General features: G+C 44.4%; 1 protein-coding gene across 4 annotated transcripts in view; it reads right to left on the bottom strand.

The window, feature by feature from the left end:
• Positions 1-6,889, bottom strand: part of Cflar (CASP8 and FADD like apoptosis regulator) — a 64,912-nt gene extending 58,023 nt beyond the window's left edge. For 2 of the 4 annotated variants that reach the window (XR_002476963.2, XM_021652178.2), the window contains exons 1-2: positions 4,798-6,889; positions 2,332-2,423 (exon numbers count right to left, since the gene is read on the bottom strand). The gene's annotated coding sequence lies outside the window, so the exon portion shown is untranslated. Of the gene's footprint in view, positions 1-2,331; positions 2,424-2,640; positions 2,737-4,797 lie in introns of those variants that run through there. The other 2 variants (XM_060368405.1, XM_060368404.1) reach the window with 2 other exon arrangements.
• Positions 6,890-16,872: the final 9,983 nt, after the last annotated feature.

Raw genomic sequence — 16,872 nt, 5'->3', positions numbered from 1 at the left:
TGAAAACAACCAAGGTTAGAGAGAGAGATTTGGTCTACATTTAGGCTGAATGATTGTGGCTTGTTTACAGAGAGCCTAGGCAGAGAGTAACGGCATCATTTCTCCAGGGTATAGCACTGAGCTATATATACATCTCCCCTGTTCCCACCACATTTTAATAGGCTCCCCAGGCCTTTAAGCACAGCTGTACATATCTGTCAGATTAAAATAGAATGGCCTTGGGGTTAAGGGCATAAGTCAGGCATAAAACTTTTGCTCAAGTTTCAGTAGTCACCCAGCCATGGTTCTGCAAACAACCTTTTACTACTTTGTTTTTCTTTTAATTTTGGTTTTTTTCCAGTGTTTCTCTGTGTAGCCCTGGCTATCCTGGACTCACTCTATAGACCAGGCTGGCCTTTAATCCACAGCGATCCGCCTGCCTCTGCCCCTCCGAGTGATGGGATTAAAGGCATTGGACACCACGTCTGGCTACTCTTGTTTTTTTCATAATTAGAAATGGGGTTCAGCCAGCAGAGGAAGATCTGGGTACACATTTTCATTTCCAAACTCTACAAGGAACCTTTGGTGGTTGGTCAGGGACTTTCATGGGCTCCCTCCCCTAACACCCAGAGGTGGTTATCAAGAGATCTGTCAAGTACCTACCCTTTAAAACAAAGATCTGACTTTAAGAAACTGCTTTTCAGTCAAGTATGGCAGTGCACAACTGTGACTACAGCAGGAGTTCAAGGCTGACCCAGGCTTCAGCAGACTCAATCTCAAACAAAAACAAAAACCAAAGCTACAAGAGGGGATCAAATGATACATAAAGCAAAGGAGATTTTAAAAACCTGGAGCATTTCACAGGCACATGAATCTCTGGTTCCCACCTGTAAAATAAGATCACTGAAGGAAGTCATTTAACCCTTGGAGTAGTGAAAGCAGCAGGTGTTTTCAAGTGCACTGAAAGACTGAAGCATCACATATAGATCCAAAGCAGTGATGGACCTGGGTGGCAGCTCATGTCAGTAATCTTAGCACTTGGGAAGCTGAGGGAGAAGGGTTTGGAGAATTCAAGGCCAATCTGTGCTACATGGTGAGCTGTAGGCCAGCCTGGACTATGGTGATATGCTGTTTTAGAAAAAAAAAAAAAATAGTACATTCCTCTTCAACTAAAGAAGACACAGTTTTGAGTATGTGGTAAGTCCGAGATCAAGTTGGTAGAACTTAATTCTTTCAATGGGTACAATCAAAGAAAACCCGGAAAGAGTTAAATAAGAAAGCTAAGATTTGTTGTTGTTTTCTGGCATTAAATAGCCAAATAAAGAAAAAGAGGCTATGAGTACAGATCCTCAACTGATCACAGACATAGAATAAAGTACAAAGAGCAGAAGGGTACAATTTTACCTGGAAAAAAAAGATTCAAGGACACACACACACCGTCTTTTTCTTTCAAATGTGACACAAAAGAAGAAATTATTCCCCAAAACTAAGAACTGAAGAGGGAGGAGAAGAGAAAAAAAAAAAAAAAAAAAAAACAATCAGGGCCAATGAAACAAATGGAAGGGGCTCACACTGTCAAGAACAAAATGACCACTGCATGAGATGGGAAAGGGGAGGGATGGTGGGAAAAGCAGAGATAACGCCATACATCCGCTCTCAAAGACAGTTTGGAGAAAGAACAAAAGTAAGTGGGGAGGCAAAATATACACTTTTTTTTTAATTAAAAACAAAAAATGCAACCAAAAGACTGTATATGAGCACACCAATGTGTCAGACTGGGATTTGAAACCTTTGGCTGTCTCTTGGGAATCGGCTCATGGAGGTAGGGTATCTCTCTTTCCTTTGCAGGAACTAAGCCCAGGTATATTTCACTTACATTACAACTTGCCTGAAAGGTTTTGGATATTGAAATGCAATGCAAAGTACGAAGTGAAATTCTTGGTAAGGGGCAAGACGGCTACTCCGGCTTGTTAAAGGTTGAGAACATTCCGGTAGACAGGTGTTCAGTCTTTCCAGAGGTGCTTCTTGCTTCGGAGACTTAAAACTAACAATGCCTTGAGTATAGGAAGGCCCCTGGCCAAGCCCTCGCTGCCCCACACTTGCCCACCGGCAGCTCACTAAATGGATTATACTGAATGAACGAGGAGGCATTCAGCCCAGCAACGAATTTAATCAGTCTTTGGTCCTCTCCAAGAAAGAACCCGAAGTTCTGCCACAAGTCTGGAGGTGCTGTGAGTGGGTCCCCCCCAAAAACACACATACACACACACACAGAAGGGAGCAGGGGGGAAGTAGGAAAGGAACCCTTTCAGGTGATAAGGGAGGAAACGGCAGGGTTCTCAGTTTACTCACACTGGGCAGTCGCAGGCCCATCCCACTCACGGTGGCTCAGACTGTCACCTGTCCTCGCAGGAGACCTCCAGAAAACTGGATCGGACGAGACACTGCAAAGAACACAATATCAGGAGGCGTCCCAGGAAGGAGACCGGCGGAGCCGGCCCCAACCGCCAGCAGTGACCTGTTGGCCAGCAAGTCCAACAGGTTCAAAAATGAGGCTCGCAGATACCCTCCCACGCGCAAAGGACATGGCCAGAGTATTCTCCCAGTGACAGACTCCCCCCACTCCCCGAGTGTGACCAAAGAGAAGAAGAGCTCTGAGACCACCGAGACTGACAGCCAAGGCCATCGCTGGACTGCACGACCCTAACCGGAAAGCCGTGGAAAGCCAGAGGCCAAACCAACTTCCGCCTCCGCTGCGGGGGCGGGGTGGGTGTGGGTGGGAGGTGGAGTGGGGGTGGGGAACAGGCCAGCGTAGGCTCCGAAACCCACCCGTGACCCCACCCCCGTGCCCGCCACGCCCACTTCCCTGGAGGAAGGAACACCCCCGGCTTCTCACAACCTGGGGGACCGGTTTAGGTTAGCCTCAAGTTGTGACGTGCTCAAGAGGCAAATGTCATCGAAAGGAACGTACAACCTAAAACTTGTAGAAAAAGACATTTAAGCTTAGTGTGGTGGCGCACGCCCAGCATTTTTGGGCGGGGGGGGCTGGAGGGGAATGCGGGGAGTGGCTGCCGAGGAGGAAAAATCAGGAATGGCAGGCCATCCTGACCTACATGGTAAGACCCACTTAAAAAAGAAAAGCCCACTGTCACCGGGTCATTCAACACAAAAGCCACAAGTAAAAGAACTGTTGACCAAAAAGAAATTTCCTGTCAGGAGAACACTGGCTGAGAATTGGCTTAACAGCTAGGAGCTGGTGGTGGGGTGTGACGACAGAGCCAGACAGTGCATAAATTCCTCTCGAATTCTTGCTGAGGCCATCTCAGGTTTAACCGGAATTTGAACTTGATGGAGAATACCATAGAAAATTGCCCAACTCTATCCTAAGAACCCAAGTTCAAGATGCCCCAGCTGGCTTCGCTTCCGTTGTGCTGCCTTGTGCAAACCTCCCTCTCGAGGTGTTTACCTCAGCTTTCCTCAAACTGCTTGCTTAGGCAAAGGCTCCCATCCCTTTGCCTAAGTGAGACGCGAGGACACGGTTTCTGTCTTCAAAAACCGGTGCTCTGGCCATTGGGCACTGAATACACCAAATACTACCCAAGGGTAGTCCCAGCTGGCTGAAATACTTTCAGTTGGTTATCAACTGAGGCTAAGTGCTTCTCTCCGGTGGGCCTCAGGTACAGTGACTGACAGGGGAACGCATCTTTAATCCTAGCAACGCATTCAGGTGGCAGAGAGAGACACGTGGATCTCTGCCTTCTGGGCTAGCCTGGGCTACACAGCAGGGCTACATAGAGAGAAACCCTGTCTCAGAAAACCAAAACATAAAATAACAAATAATTGGCTTACAAACCAAGGTTGTTTGTGATACCGGAGAGCTGAGCCTTTTGTTTTTTGTTCAGAACCTTTTTTTTTTTTTAAACTGGGGCGGGGGTGGGGTCTTCATTTATCTAAAATCTCTCCCTAGAGAGGTTTTGGATCCTCCCTGTTAGTCAAGGCCTGACTTACCGGCCCCACACCCCTCAGAGTAAGAACAAATTCAAAGGTTAACTCCAGCTGAACCCGAGGGATTTATTAGAGTCCTTGAATTTACTTCCAGCTTCTCAGAACTTAAGAGTAACCTTTGTTCTACTGCATTCCTTTGTTAAAGTTCAAGGGAACTTGCCCTTCCAGATAGATAGATATATAGATAGATGAGAAAGTCAGAGGAGAGAGAATTTATGTTCTTGTGCTTTGGAAAATAGCAGAGGCACTTGACTACACTCTTGAGAGTGAAATTTCAGAGCACTGAGTAAACGTACTCTCTCAAAAAAAAAACAAAAAACAAAACAAAAACCAAAAAGAAAAAAAACAAAAACAAAAAAAACCCAACTTTTCAAAAGGAAAACTGGTAACGGGATGGTTTAACCCCAGGAAATGAGTAATGCCCAAGACATTTACACAATGTTTGTGCAAAGCTGTTGAGGCCCAGCCAGCAAAATTAATCTTCGTGTTTCCGCCCAGGGACAAAGGAATATTCTCCCAGGGGCTCATGGGTGCCCCCTCCTGTCCTCAGGGTGCTATAGCCTCTCTACAGCTCCGGGGCGCTCCTTCCCCGAGGGTCCCGTCGCCCGAACACGGCGGCGCCCTGCTGGGCACCGTCCCCCGAGGCCGAGGCGCAGGCCCGCGGGGCGGGAGCCGGGCGGCCGCGCCGCGGTCGGGCTCGCTCAGCCTCCGGGTCGGGGCAGGACGCGCAGGGCGCAGCCGCCGGGGACGCAGCGTCCCGGCCGTGAGCGGCGCCGCGAGTGTCGCGCGGGTTCCACCGCGCAGGTCACCTACCGGTCCAGCCCTCAGAGGCTCAGGTCTCGGGTCTCCAGGGCTTCACTCTGGGTCTACGCCGGCAAGACGCAGGCGCACGGAAAGCACAGCGGACCGCTCGAGAGGCTCAGATCCTGGGTCTCCGAAGGCCTCATTCTGAGGCCTCTGCACAGGAAGGACGCACAGAAAACGAAAGCTACGAGCAGACGTGGCAGCAGGCGCGGCTTCTCTGACCTCCCGCCCGCAGCCTGGGCCGGGCCTGAAGGAACATTTTGACAAAGTTAGATACAGACGGTTGTGAGCCACCATGGGCGTAATGGAGACCGGGGCTCCCAGGCCCCTTCCTTGACTTTAGAACGACAATGGAAGGGCTTTGGTTGGATATGTATTTCGATTTTGTTTTACAGAGACGTTTAAAATGGAGAAAAGCACACACACCAAGAGCAAACATCTTTATTTCTCTCACTCTGGACTGAACATGTGTGCTTCCTTTCTCCTCCAGCGCGGCCGCCCCAGTGGGAGGGCACCGGTGGCCAGCAAGTCTTCTGGCCCCTCGCTCTGATCTATTGCCTATTTCTTATTCCTGCGGTTCCCTCTTTACTCCCGGTAGTTTTTCTAGAGAGGAGCCTCCTTTTTAAACGGTTAGGGTAATGACTGTTGGCTGATAACGTTACCTAGTGACTGTAATCTCATAACTTGGGCGGTAGAGGCAGGAGGGTCAGGCGTTCAAAGCCGGTCTGGGCTACCTTGCAAGAGAGGGGACTGGTTTTTAATAAGCCGGTTTGACTCGCTGACAGGTTTCAAAATTGGCTTCAAACTGAACAAGCCTGAGTTTCCTTTTCTCAGAAAACAAAACTGCAGTCTATTGAAACAAGATACAATAACTCAATACCCCCCCCCCCGAAAATTAGAGACAATAATTTAGTGACCGCTTTGAAAAGTCCTCAAGCACTTGCCCAATCAAAGGTTAGCTAGATATGCTTCGTTTAGCTAAGTCAAAATGATATTGTTACCTGGGCACACCTTGTTACCTGGGTACTACACCAAGTCCCCGCATCCCCTAGATCAGCACCAACCAATCAATGAAAAGATTACCTAACCACACCAGAGAAATCCCGTCTTTACGTTGAGTCTGGGTGCGCACAGCATGCTGGCAATTTCTGCAGTATAAACACTCCTTGCTTTTGCATACTACCTGAGTCTGACGTCTTCTTTCAGCGATTCCCCAACCTAACTCAAGTTCAAGGCCAGCCCGTGCTGTATGAGTCTGTTTAAAAAACAAAGACTTTGACTAGTAAATCGTCTTTCTTTAAAGAACCTAGAGTGTCTGATAACCTTCATATAACATCAGAATCTTACCTCCTTTTATTTATGATTTTTAATTTAAATTTTTTGTATAGTGTACTTTGATTATATTCTTCTCCTCACCAAATTCTTCCCTAATCCCTACTCACTCAACTTCATGTTTTTCTCTCTCCCTCACCCAAATGATCCCCAAACCAAAAAATTTAAAAATCAAAACAAAAGCTAATAAGAAAAAAAAAAAGAATCAAAACAAAACACACACACATAAATGCAAGTGGATTCTGTTTTGTGTTGGTCAGTTACTCCCTCACGTGGGGCCTTGACCTGAAATGTAGTTAATACACCCAGTGACACTCCCCTGGAGAAAACTGACAATCCCTTTCCCAGCAGATATCAATTGCACATAGCGTCTTGGCTAGGGGTGGGAGTTTGTGTCCATTTGTCCTTCTCAGTGCTGGGATTTTGTCTGTTTTAAGCCTCAGCAGGTCTTGTGCCTACTGTCAGAGCCTCCGTGAATTCATGTGTGTATCAGTCCTGTAACCTCTGTGGTTATTTGGACTAAAACACACATGTATAAAGATTAAAGGCAAACATCTATATAGAAGAAAAAAACATGCAATATTCATCTTTGGGGGTCTGGGTTACCTTACTCAGGATAATTGTTTCTAGCTCATCCATTTATCTGCAAATTTTATAATTACATTTTTTTTCTAACAGCTAAAAAATATTCCATTGTGTAAATGCACCATATTTTATTATCCATTCAAAACAGATGATGGACATCTAGTCTCTTTCCAATTTCTGGCTCAGTGTCAGTATCTTTATGAATATTATTTATATTTCACAATTTTTTAAAAGTTATATTTTTAAAATCTAAAATAATAAATTTTAAATAAGACTGAAAGTCAATTCTTTCGACTGAAAAGACAGACAATAGGGGCTAGAGAGATGGCTCAGCAGTTAGAACTGTTTGCTTCCAGAGGACCAGATTTCAGTTCCCACACACTTCATGAAGCTAATAGTTTCCAGTAACTTCAGCTCTGGGGAATCTCACACCATCTTCTGGCCCCTCTCAGCAGCAGCATATCCATGGCATACACAAACACACATACACACACTCACAAGCATACATACATGTATACACACAGATAAATAAAAATAAATCTTTTAAAAAGGAAATGGAAAAATAGAAGGAAACTTCCAGAAAGTTAGAACAAGAAGTTAAAAATAGTAGAAATTCAGAGGAGGAAAAAAAAAATAAGGAAATTCAGAAAATACAACATTCAAAAGCAGAAAGAAATATTACATTTATCTATTTCATAACTATACATGTTTGTGTGGCCATTGGCATACGTGTGTGTATAGGTCAGAAGACAACTTTGGGCAACTTACAGGTGTTGGTTTTCTCCTTCTGCAAATTTCTTGAGTTTGAGAACCAAACTCAAGTCATTAGGTTTAGTAGCAAATGTCTTTATCTGCTGAGCCAGCCCACTGGCCCAAAAAGGGGAAAAGGAAAATTTAAACACACAAGAAAAAATGGAAGAGACAAATCACCAACTAAACAGGCAGGGAGGAAAAAAGAAAAATATATTTCAGATTGAGCCCTGAGTGCCCAACAGTGTGATGGCAAATCCTAGAGCAAAAGAACACATTGCAAGGTTTGAGAACGTTAAAGATGAAGTGAGGCGGGCGGCACACTTCCAGAGAAGAGTGGGAGTGAGTTTACACAGATAAACAAAGCAAACAGAATCACAATGACCTTGATGACTCAACAGCAACACCAACGAACAAGAGTGGCTTGAGTGCTTTCACATTCTGAATGAAGCAGGTTTCCAACATCAAATGTCTTAGAGCCGAAAGAGCAACTTGAGGGTAAAGAGGCTTTTACAAACTGAACGAGGCACCTGTTGCCCAGGCAACCTGGCAGATTGAACCAGGAGGATAATTTGCCACCAGGGATCCTAGGCCAGCCTGGGCAGCACAGTGAGCCCCACCTCAAAACAAACAAGACAGCCTAGCAAGTAAACACGTCAAAGACCAAATAAAGGCACAGACAACCCACATGTTCCCACCCGTGCCCAGGAATCTGCTAGGATTTGGATGAGCTCATTGAACAAATAAACCAAGAGAGAAGAGCAGAGGGTCTATGTGTGTAGGCCAAAGGACATTTTGGGGGTCTCAGGCATCAAAATTAGTCAATCAACCAGGCATGGTAGCGCATGCCTTTAATCCCAGCATTCAGGAGGCCGAGACAGATGGGTCTCAGGGTTTGAGGCCAGCCTGGTCTACAGAGTGCATTTCAGGATGGCCAGGACTGTTACACAGAGAAACCTTGTCTCAAACCCCCGGATGCCCCCAAAATATTGCTCAATCAAACTTGACGGCAACCACCTACACCTACTGACCTATCTTACCAGCCCTAAAACTATTTTAATTGATATGTGCTAATTAATTATACAGAGTTGAGGCACACATGTGCATAGTGCGAAATGATCAATTCAGGGCAATTAGAAAATCCGTCACCTAAAAATTTACCTTTAAAATTACAAGAGCACAAATTTCTACCTTTTGATGACCTGTCTTTCCTTTTTGTCTCTTTATTTTTATTTTATGTGCATTGGTGTTTTGCCTGCATGTACGTCTGTGTGAGGGTATCCGATCTTGGAGTTACAGACAGAGATGTGGGTTACCCTGCCATGTGGGTGCTGGGAATTGAACCCGGATCCTCTGGAAGAGCAGTCAGCGCTCAGCCCTGCCCACCCCCGTCTTGCTTTCTATTACTGTGATAAAGAACATGGCCAAAAGTAATTGGCAGGAGGAAAGGCTTTGTTTTCCCTTACAGCTGCGAGGTCACAGTCCCTCACCAGGGGACATCAGGGCAGGAACTCAGGGAAGGAGCCTGGAGGTGGGAACTGAAGCAGGAGCCTCCGAGGAGCGGAGCACTGTTTGCTGACTTGCTCCCCATGGCTTGTTTGGCCTGCTTTCTTGTAGCACCCAGGGCACTTCCCCACGGGTGGCCCTGCCCGCAGGGAGCTGGGCCCTTCCATTAATACATTTGTCAAGTCATTAATCAAGAAAATGCTCCACAGCTTTGCCAACTGGCCAATCTGGTGGAGACATTTTCTCCATTGAAGTTCCCCTTCCGAGATGACCTTGGCTTGAGTCAGTCAAGCTGACAAAAAATAAAAAACTAACCAGCACATCTGACTGTTTGAAATAGATCATGAAATAGATCATGAGATATTGTTAGTTGTGGACATCCCACTGTGCCTTGGAGTATCGTAACTTATTCCTCTCATCTAAGTATATTTTTGCATCCATAATCACCTTTCTAATCCCTCACCTTCCTCATACATAAATTATTGTTTATTTTTATGTTTAAGTTTTAGGGCTCTCATTCATGCCAGGCAAGTGTTCCATCATCAAGCTATACTCCTAGCCTCTAGTCACAATTTTTAGAAGTTTATCCCCTACTTCCTTTCCTGTTTGCATTCATTACAACACTGTCCTAAAGCCATTTAGTGGGGCCAAAGGGACGTGAGGCAGAGCGGCTGTGTGTGGGGTGCTGTGTGGGGTGGAGACACTCACGGAGGGCAGGGTGCAGCTGTGACACTGGGCAATTGGCTACATACGAGGCTTGCTCAGGGAAGTTGTTCTCTCACTGGAAAAGGGGAATTGGAAAAATGCAGAAGAATAAAAACATCATAAACTCTGAGTTTCTGTGTTTCAATGAGAATTGCTTGTTGGAACCTATAGATTTTGAGAAACACGGGCATATATAGAAGTAAAAGAATACGGATGATTTTACACACACACATACACATTTTGACTGTGTCCATTGCGGGACCTTGGAGCAGTTACTTACCTGCCTAAAACAATGAGCAGACCCAGCATCTGAATTGTGGCTTCTACATACCAGATGCTTAGTTAAATGGAATCAAGACTCCTGAAGAAAGAGCAAGTTGTTCATGGAGCAGTTGGAGATCGCGATCAAGGAAGTGCTCAACCAACCAAAGGAACCTGACGTCAACTTGAAAGGTTTTCTCTGGATCAACGAAGGATGAGTTAGATATGAAAAGAAGTATTGATGGACACGGATTTTCACTCATTAATTGAAGTATGAACTCATAAATCAATACCAGTGTATATGGGTGAAGGCATGTGCCAAATTGTCCCATCTTCAAGTCCTCACCCTGATGAAAGCTCCTGGAGGTTCCCAGGACATTGAGTGTGAGAAAACAGCCTATGAAAGATTCATTGGCTCAGGAAGGAGGCTTCCACTTTACAATACTGTTGGCCAGAGATTTACAACTGAAGAATGGAGAACTGCTATGTGGTTGGCAGCTGAGAGCAATATTAAGTTGAACCCATTGCACAGCCTAACAGAAAATGCAGCAGGCTCTAGTCTAATGGCCTTTGTGGAGTTTAAGATGGTTTTTGGAGCCTCAGGCACCCCTCCCTGGCTTATTTGAGAGACAGGGGCTGTGGTTGGGATGAACTCGTATGGATGGATACCTATGTCAGTGTCATTAAGTTTTAGAACCAAAAGATGCTTCCGGTGGAGACCATTGTACTCTGAGCTTACATGCCCTCAGACCCAGCAGGGAGCAGACAGCGTTTACAGCACGTGCTTGTTGGTTTCATGTCAACTTGAGACAAGTGACCTGAGAGAAGGAACCTTGGCTGAGAAATCGACTTTATAAGATAGGGCTCTAGGGCATTTTCTTAGTTCCTGGGGGAGGGCCCAGCCCACTGGGGGTCGTGCCAATCCTGAGTTGGTGGTCCTGGATGCTAAAAGAAAAACAGGTTGAGCAGCCTATGGTGAGGAAGTCAGTAGGCAGCACACCTCCATGGCCTCTGCTTCAGCTCCTGCCACCAGGTTCCCACCCAGTTTGAGTTGCTGCCTTGGATCCCCTCAGTAGACTGTGATCAGGATATGTAAGCCAAACATACCCTTTCCTCCTAGTTGCTTTTGATTGTGCTGTTCCATCACAGCGAGTAACCCTAAGACACAGCTACATTGTCTGTTTTCCTGGACACCACGGAGCTTCTAATAAGCTGTCATAGTCAGGTTTTGGCAGCACTGGAATCACTAAAAGCATTTTTGGACATTAAGGAATAAGTGGATGATATCTGGGTATTCCCGCCAGAAAAACTCAAAGTGCAACTTAAAGTGCAATAAGTGAAAAAATTGCATTAGGAGATGAGCTGTCTGTGAAGACAGAGGAAGACCCAGGCATGCTCCCCAGCTTCCTGAACACAACCTTTTTGGAGCTGGCTGACCACATGGAAGAGACCCTTGAAATAAAATAATGTACGTTTGTGGGATGCAGAAAAAAGTTGACTACAAAAGCTGAAATACGTTTTTAGGAAATGAATTTTAAGCTCACCATCCTAGAAAGATCTGACTGTGCTCTGGCTTGCGGAGTTTGTCACACCTGTCTAGTCAATGGTGCCATTCCTGGTCAGACTTGTGATCTGCTGGTGTGGACAACCTTCCCACCTAATCTAGTAGAGCTTCAACATCACATTGGTGATGTCCATGTTTTATGCCAACTACCTTGAAATGTCTTGGAGGACACCCTAAAGTCAGAATGTAACCTTTCTGTGATGAGCTGGAAATTTAAAAAAAAAAAAAATTATCAAAAAGATTTGCAGTACCTTAGAAAATGTAAGGCTGGGGGTTGGGGAGACGGTTCCAAAGTTAAGATTGCTTGCTGCAGCTGGGCATGGCGTTGCATGCCTTTAATCCCAGCACTCTGGGAGGCAGAGGCAGGTGGATCATTGTAAATTCAAGGCCAGCCTGCTCTACAAAGTGAGTCCAGGATAGCCAAGGCTACACAGAGAACCCTGTTCTGAAAAACTAAAACATGCACTCCTAAAAGTACATATATATACTTGTTAAATTTTATAGTTATCCAAGTATTGTTTTAAGAACCCTGTAAGAATGAGAAACAGAACTTGATACACAAGAAAAAAAATAACGTATATTAGTGAATGTTTGGATTAGAAATTTGAGCTGGGTCTGGCAAGCACAGGCCTACCTGGAATCCAGTTCCTTGGGAGGCTAAGGTCAAAACACCTTTTTACCGTAGGTTGTAAGAACAGAGGTTATTAGAGATGGATGTTCAGGGAACGAGTAAGACACACCCAAGTTTGGATACGGGCTTCTCAAGGCACAGCTGTGCCTTTCTGCCTTTCAGTGGATATATGTTCTGCTCCTTTCTAAGTTCGCATATTTCACATTCCTATTTATTATTTTGTGTGTTCCTTGTGTGCCTTGGTATGTGAAAAGCAAGGCACACATGTGGAGGTCAGAGGCCACCTTGATGAAGTGGCTTTTTTCTTTCCTGCTTTTTTCCGGGTTCCAGCAATCCATCCTAAGTCAGCAGTCTTTTGGGGACAGGGAAAAAAATGTGCTAGTTCTGGCATCTGGACCGGCCTTTAAATTTACATCTTTTAAAGTGTAACTTAGAACAGGGTTTAAAGGTTAAAGGCTTACTTTTAGCTTTTGTATTGCCTTCACATGTGTGGCCACACATGCCCCGACACACGTGTGTCTGTCAGAGGACAACTTGTAGAGCTGACTTTCTTCTTTACTTTCTGACCTCTTCCAATGCATGGGTTCCATGGATGGAGCTGAGGTGGTCAGCCTTGGCAGCAAGTACATTTACCTGCTCAGACATCTCCTTGCCCCAAACTTGCTTGCCTTTTTTTTTTTTAAGTAAGTCTAATTGTAAGAATTTTTTTTTTTGAGAGGTATGAGACAGAACTGCTACAACTCAAGGTCCTAAATAATTTTGTCCGTAATATCCTGTACCAACAGTGACCTGCTTGCAAGGCGTGCTAGTGCAATAGTGACATAACTGTTATAGCAGTAACCAACCACTTTTTTAAAACTCAGATTGAAGGCCCACTCCATGAGATGACGCTGCTAAGGTGGCCAAGAACCTGAGGCGAGAACCTGAGGTTGTGAACCCTCGGGGCAAACCCAGTGCTGTTTGTCTACTAAAAGAACAAAGTAATAAAATGACTCCCAACGACATACCCCTGTACCCACAGAACAGAGCATCACTCAGCCCTCACCACAGAGGCTTCTTCTTGTAGTGGACGGGAAATAACAGAGGCCCACAACTGGACATAAAGAAGGGAAACGGGCACAAAGTCCCACCCCTAACCAAGAAGCCATGTGCAATTGATACCTCCTGGGAAAGGGAAAAAATCCGTTTTTTTTTCCCCAGCGAAGTGTCACTTTGTAAATTAACCACATTCCAGAGCAGGCCCCATTACTAGGAGTAGTTGGCCAGATTCCAACAGACTCCATTTTTGGGGGAGGGGGTGATTTTTAAAAAATGTGTAAGTTTTTTGTTTTGTTTTATTGGTTTTTTTTTTTTTTTTAGTTTTTTATTTTTATTTTTTTGAGAAAAAGAAAGTATCAAGTTGGGTAGATAAGGAGGTGAAATGGATCTAGAAGGAGGTGGAGGAGAAGAACAAATATGATTAAAATATATTGTATAAAAAACTTTTTAGCTGGGCAGTGGTGGGACACACCTTTAACCACCACTCAGGAGGCAGAGGCAGGTGGATCTCTGAGCTCAAGACCAGCCTTGTCTACAGATCAAGTTCTAGAACAACCAGAGCAATATACAGAGACTATTGTCTCTACTCAAAAAGGAAATACAAAACAACCTCCCATTTTCTTTTTGTTTTTTCAAGACAGGGTTCCTTTGTACAGCCTTGGCTGTCCTGGAACTTACTCTGTTGACCAGGCTGGCCTTGAACTCAGATATCTGCCTGCCTCTGCCTTCCAAGTGCTGGGATTAAAGGCGTGTGCCACTCCCACGCAGCACATAAACATATGTTTAAAATTTTATTAATTCATGTTTTTTGAGACAGAGTCTCATGTAGCCTAAGTTGAAGTCAAGCAGTCAAAGGCTGCTTTTGAACTCCTGACCCTCCTGCCTTCACCTCTCAAGTTTAAGAATTACAGACACATGCCACTATGCCAGGATATAAAATATGAATATACAAACTTTAGCAAACAATTGTAAAAACTAAATTAAGAAAGCTCAAACAGATGTTGGGCAAGTTTATCTGAGTGGCTACCTTAATATAGCAGTGTGATGTTTGTTTGTTTGTTTATTGTTTTTTGTTAGGGTTTCCTAGACCTACCAAGCACAGCTTATCCACCGAAACTTCTCCTATCTTATTGAAACATGTAATTGCTTCTGTGACCTTACTTCCCCCAGATACCCTCTCCCCACCTCTTGGATTATTCTTTTGAAATTTTTTGTTTGCCTTTTAAATGCTGGTTCTGTCCTTAACAGTTCTCATTCATCAACCAGAATTTTACTCTTTTTTAAAAAATATACGTCATCTAGAATCTTGTCTTGTTTACATGTTTGTTCTTCATGCTGCCATATAACACTTCAGAGTCAATCAAATACATAATATCAATAGATTTCCTCAACTCTTTTTTGCTGTTATTACTGTTTTTTGAGACAGGATCTCTTTGTCTAACCTTGGCTGTCCTGGACTCCCTTTGTAGACCAGGTTGTCCTCTAACTCACAGAGACCCACCTGCCTCTGCCTCCCTGCGTGCTGGGATAAGAGGTGTGCACCACAGGGCCTGGCTGGTTTCCTCAGTTCTTAAAGATTCAGTCACAGTTCTAATCCTGTATAAGGCAGCTTCAATATCCAAAAGAGCACAACACAGGAATTGTGGTATTAAATCCCATTTTTGTGCAAATCTAAAGAAAAGCAAACAAAGGAATATTATCAAACTACCCAAAATCAGTGCTGTCATTATTTTGTATGTATATTTTTTAACTCTTTAAATTTCTTTCTCAATACTGGGCAGTTTTAAAAACTATCAAAACCTGGACTTCACCCCCACGACTTGCTTTTATTGTCCCCAGGAATTCTCATGTCAGCCAGAGTTGGAAATCATTTCTCTAACCGAGGAGTATCTAGTTAAGCAAAAACAGGATTAATTTAAAAGCACAGCACAGCACAGCATAGCACAGGAAAATTACAGGCACGAGGGGGAATAGATTTAGAAACCAAAAGGACGCGCTCTGCTTTTGAACAATTTTTGCCTCTTTTAAGGCTCAAATTCTTTGTTTCTGCAGCCATGCATTTTTGGCTGTGCATTTTTGGGTTTTGTACCCACAAAAGCCCTGCAGTTTTCTGTTAGGGTCCTGTCTCCTGAAGCACTAAGGAAGCATGACTATAGTCAAAGTCAGAGGAGAGAAAAACATCAGAGCCTGATGGCCACCAGCTGGTTCAACAACGTCACGAGCTTAGAGGGAGATGCTGACACAGATGGAGGGCAAAGGCAGAGTACAGAGACAGCATCTTTGTTTCATACTGTTTCTCTATGCTTGTGATGACCTCATTCCATTCTGCTGTTCCATTCTGCCAAAGTCAAGGCTTAGGCACCCTGCTCTCCATTCTTCTATTTGTGATATATATATATATACACACACACACACACAATGCTGGGGAAGGAAATATAATGCCAAATGAGAAAAAGCTAGACACAAAGGCATATGCACTGTTTCAATGCCTAATACTAAAGTTAAAAATAGTGCTGTTCTCTCCATGGTGCAGGCAGGAGCCCAGGGGAGTGGCTCATGGACACATCCCCTCCTGGGACCTACAAAGCTACTTTTGTCTGAAGGCAGGCATATGATAAATGGTAGCTATTATGTCTTGGGCGTGTTAATGTGTGCTTTACATACAATTACTTCATGTAATCTGCACAAATTTGGTACCGTTATTTCCAGCTTGCTAAGAAAAACCTGAAGGTCAGACAGGCTAGATAATAAAGCCATTATAGCTTAACGTCATGTGGGAACTGACAGAATTGCCTTCCTCTTTGACAGACTAATAAAGGCAGACATTTAGTTCCCTGCCTCCTGCATCTTTCCCATCTGTGTCTCTACCAGTCCTCAGACATTGACTGTATATCCATCTGGGGACATTCCAGTCTCTAAGTCACACTCCATCCACATTCCCCAAGAAATAGCTTAGGCTTGAAATGCAGTCTGCCCTCGAGTTATAGGCTTGAGGAAGAGGTAGAGAGCTTAAGGGTCTTTGATCATAAGCTACAGTTCTTGGGCACACAATTCTAGAGGGCAGCTTCTGTGTGGAATGTCCTCTGGGTCTCACAGACTCTCCTCACCTTTCACCAACTTGGGAGGAAGATACAGCCTGGGAAAAGCTGGAGCAGGTCCATTAAAATCAGGGCCTGACAGCTTCCCTGGCTTCAAGGCTCTGTTTTCCCACAGATAAAAAACAACCAGGAAATATGTATGTTTTCATTGACTCTAACAACCATTAAGCCTTGACTGCACCTTGAACTCTCCCTGGGAAACTTTAGCTTATCCCAGTCTCCATAAATCCTAGTCTCTGCCACGGGGACTCAAGGATGAGTAGTTTTTTAAGCTGCCCAGATTATTTCATTGTACAACCACACGTCAGAACAATCGATCTAATCCGAAGGCTTTCTGTCTCCTCAACCGTCTATTCAGATGAAGAATACAGGATTTATGTAGCTAGTAAATACATTAAGATGCTTCACATATATAAGCGGAGAGAGCTCAGTTGATAAAGTGTTTGCCATGCAATCACAAGAATCTAAGTTAGATCCCAAGAACCACATAAAAACCCAGTTGCCAATGGCAGGGACGGGCGTCTTCTCTACAGGGGTACCCTGAGGCTACCAAAACAATACAAGCATTGGCCGAAAAACTACATGGTAAGAGCCTGTTACTAAAGACACCACAT

Source organism: Meriones unguiculatus, chromosome 15, assembly GCF_030254825.1.
Source record: "Meriones unguiculatus strain TT.TT164.6M chromosome 15, Bangor_MerUng_6.1, whole genome shotgun sequence".
Taxonomy (NCBI): Eukaryota; Metazoa; Chordata; class Mammalia; order Rodentia; family Muridae; genus Meriones; species Meriones unguiculatus.
Note: the sequence above shows the minus strand (reverse complement) of the source record. Positions and strands in the feature narration are given on the sequence as shown.